Here is a 4166-nt window from a genome sequence, read left to right on the forward strand (position 1 = left end):
CCAAGTGACATGATCCCAATTGAGCTCCCACCTGCCAACCTTCAGAGTCTATGCTTTCCTTTCTACGCCCTGTGTGCGCCCAGTAACTACAGTACAGACTAAAACATGAACGTATGATAAAAGTAGGAAGAAAGACCTAAAAAGGGGAGGAGGAGAAAGAAACCCACCGGTTGGCTTGTTGGGACCAGGAAAGCCCTTATGATGAATGAGACATTTGAAAGAGGCTGAAAAAGTAGAATGTCAGCAAGTAGAGATGGGTAAGCGTGATAAAAACCCTCTAAACCATGGCCTCAAATGCACTTTGGGCCATCAATTACATTCTTCCCTCTAACTTTAGGTAGATAAAAATTAGTATTATTCCTCAGGCTGATGAGGTGTTATCCTAGAAGAGTCTGTAAAGCCTTTTCATCTTAACTGATAACCATAGAAATAAAATGAACTAGAATTGCAAGGAAGGTTTTAAGTTCCTATCATATGCCTTATAATTTAAGAATGGTTTGGACACTGCCACGAGTAAACAAAAAAAAAAAAAAGGGAGAAATTTCAGTAACAGGAGAATTTAATTCAGCTTTTTCTTTTTAAAGCTATGCTGTCTGTGAGCCGATCAGAATAAAGCCCTTTCTAGGACTCAGTCCTTGAATAGACCTAAAACAAAGCCTTTCAAGTAAAGAAAAGAAGTACTAGCCTGTAATTATTTTTCCTTATTTTACTGCATGCTATGTGATCAGGAAATAAAATATAATTTATATATTTTAGTTATGAATGATTACATAGAGGCTCATCCAAACAAACCTAAAAACTGAACCAGGGGCAATTTGTAGCAATTCGGCTTGTTTTTCAAGCTCTCTCAAGGTTATGTGCATACTCATGGACACACACACAAGCAGATTTTGAATCCTCCTCTTGGTCTTTAGGGCTAAGTAAGATTGAAGTTGAAGGCTCTACATCTGCTGCCTGTATCTTTTTAGAATCAACACGAGGCCAATGTCATCTGTTATTCTAAAGTGAAACCTGCAGAATGCAAAGAGGCTGGTCTAGACTGAAAGAATAATGCTCTCAATGAAGCCTGGAAGAGGGAAGGATGGTGTGGGCTTTGGAAGACAGGAAACGTGAAGATTTAGACTGGATAGCATAAGGGAATGTGTACTTGGCCAAGTTATACTGAGATTCACACAAGAATACAGAGCGTAGAAGAGCTGTGGACCACAAGATGCCAGCCCAAGGTGAAGTGGAGTTCTCCTGTGGTCTCCTGAAGACTCCTGTCATTGGGACAGGTTGATAGTGCCATTACTATGGTCGGAATGTTTGTAGCCACCCCCCCAAGAGTCACATGTTGACATCCTATGTCCAGTGTGATGGTATTAGGAGGTGGGGCCTTTGGGAGGTGATTAGGTCATGAGGATAGAGCCTCATGAATGGGATTGTGGGTCTTACCAAAGAGACTCCACAGAACTCCCTAGCCCCTTCCACCATGTAAGGACAGAGCAAGAAGCCCGCAGTCTGCAATCCAGAAGCAGACCTCCAGCAGGGCTTGACCATGCTGCCTTCCTGATCTTCAGAGAGGAGATTAGTAGATGACAATTCAATTTGAAGCAGGTCACTTCAGCACTCAAGATACAAAAGGATATCCAACAAACAGTTAAAAATATAACAGGAGCTGAGGGAAAAGTTCAAGAAAATTATAAAATCAAAAGAACAAGTGTTTGCTTCTACAATGGTTAATAACAACAATTAGGATAGCAGCGGCATAGGAAGTGGGTAGGACATAGCCAAATCCAATCTGTAGGAAGAACTCTGGCAACAGTATGAAAGAAAGAATGGGAGAGAATCCAGAGTGGGGAATGCCAGGTGATTACAAACACCATCCAGAGGTGGCAAGGGACTAAATTCAGACAGTGGCCATGGGATGAAGCAGGGTGGCCAAATTTGAGATTCATTTTAGGGCAAAATTTCTAGGATTTAGCGATGAAAAAAAATGGGCTAGAAAGTGAGAAAAAGGGAAGCATGAAGATGTTCCTAAGATTTGTCACTGAGAAGACCAGGCGGGTAGACACAATGAACCAGCCCAGCATATGTCAGGTTTTCCTTTATTCCTTTTTCCTCCCTTTATACTTTAATATGAGATTCCCCCCAGACTCTGAAAGATTTCAAAGATATTGGGTCTAAATATAATCTTGCTAGAAAGAAGAGAATAAACCACTTGCCCTTTTAAATACCTACAATTCCTAGTCCACAAATAAATTGCTCACGGTAGTTGAAAAGGAAGTTTCATAAATCCCGTCCTGGGACAGAAAGTAGTAATTCACTACCAACTAATGATTCTGTTGTTTAACTCCATCGCTCGTGATTCCATCAGTCTTCATAACATCTCTCACAGTCTCCATTTCACTGACTGGAAGATAATACAGATTGACTCATTCAGCCCCATTTTAGCCTATCCATCTCCTTTCCACCACCCCTAACATCCCAGAAACCAAAAAGCTGAAGACACTTGTCATTTTCCAGATTTTTTTTTATAGCTCTAGTTCCTTCCAAAGCCTAGCTTCCACCGATCAGACCTAACCATGCAAGAGTTGGAAGGCAGAGGTGAGCCTCACCACATTGAGGCCATTCACCACCTCTGCTATTTCTAGGAGCATCCTTGCAGTGGTGGCATTTGGGTTTGGGGTCTTTTCTACAGCAACTGTTACAGAGGTCTTGTTATGGGCCGAATTGTGTCCCCCCAAATGTTGAAATCCTAACCCCCAGTACCTGTGTATGACTTTATTTGGAGATAGGATCTTTGCAGATCATCAAGTTCAGATGAGGTCATTAAGGTGAGTCCAATCCAAATGATTATAAGGGGAAAATTTGGCACAGAGATAGATGCACATACAGGGAGAAGACCTGTAAACATGAAAGTAGAGATCAGAGGACTGCATCTACAAGCCAAGGAAGCCAAAGATTGCTGATGAACCACAGAAGTTAGGAGAGAGACATGAAACAGATTCTCCTTCCCAACACTCAGACGGAACCAACCCTGCCAACACCTTGCTCTCAGACTTCTAGCCCCCAGAACTGTGAGACAATAAATTTCCCTTGTGTAAGCCACCCAGTTCTTGGTACTTTGTTAGAGCAGCCCTGGCAAATAAGTACAGGTCCCAATGTCTGGTCCCTCTGTAGGTGTTGAGAGGCAGGGAGAGGGAGAGGGCAGCATCCATTTTGACAATGCCCATTACAGCAGAGCGGAGTATTCCTTGAGCTGGCGGTTATAGTTTCAGGATGTTTGTTTGTTTGTTTGTTTGTTTGTTTGTTTGTTTGTTGTGTCCTAGCTTCCTTACTCTCTTAAAGGCAGAAACTACCTCGGGAGGCCAATTCAGTGGTGGTGCCTGAAAACTCAATCTAGAATCTACTTCTGCTCTTCTCATTCCTTGAATTAAGTCATTTTCTCTTAACCTAGGTCCAGTGGATTCTGTTAACTACAACATGTGTCTTGTATCCTGACTAAAGGACACACTGATGCTCCAACATGCAATGATGGTTTCTAAGCCTATGAAAACCAACAAAAGTTCTATTATTTTCCTTGAGCCGTATAGCATATGGATCCATAAGAAGTATGGAAGATCAAAGTACAGCGAAAAAAAGTCTAATCCCTTTAGAGATTTGGGTATTTGTAGGAAGAACTGTGGCTTTTCTGCAGTAGTAAGCTAGCTGTTTTTCCGTAACTAGCAAAATGGGAAAAAGCAGATAGGCAAAAGGGTGGGTGGGTGGATAAGGATGGAATTTGTAAATATGGGCATAGATACTATAAACACTGTCGGTCAAATAGAATTTTTGGCAGTCTTATGGTTTTGAAAAGCTCCTTTCAAGACTCTATAACATAGGGGCGCCTGGGTGGCTCAGTCGTTAAGCGTCTGCCTTTGGCTCAGGTCATGCTCCCCTGCTCAGCGGGGAGCCTGCTTCTCCCTCTCCTACTCCCCCTGCTTGTGTTCCCTCTCTCGCTATATCTCTGTCAAATAAATAAATAAAATCTTTAAAAAAAAAAAGAAAAAAGACTCTATAACATAAAACTTCAAAGAGAAATCCATTGCTAAAACTCAGGCCCAAGTCCTATATGACTTGCAGTCAACTCTTTATAAATACTGTGAATGATGTTTACAAGTCAAAAACTCATAACAATACTCCTA

Source organism: Mirounga leonina, unplaced genomic scaffold (genome assembly GCF_011800145.1).
Source record: "Mirounga leonina isolate KUSES-001 unplaced genomic scaffold, KU_Mleo_1.0 Mir_53, whole genome shotgun sequence".
In the NCBI taxonomy this organism is placed as follows: domain Eukaryota; kingdom Metazoa; phylum Chordata; class Mammalia; order Carnivora; family Phocidae; genus Mirounga; species Mirounga leonina.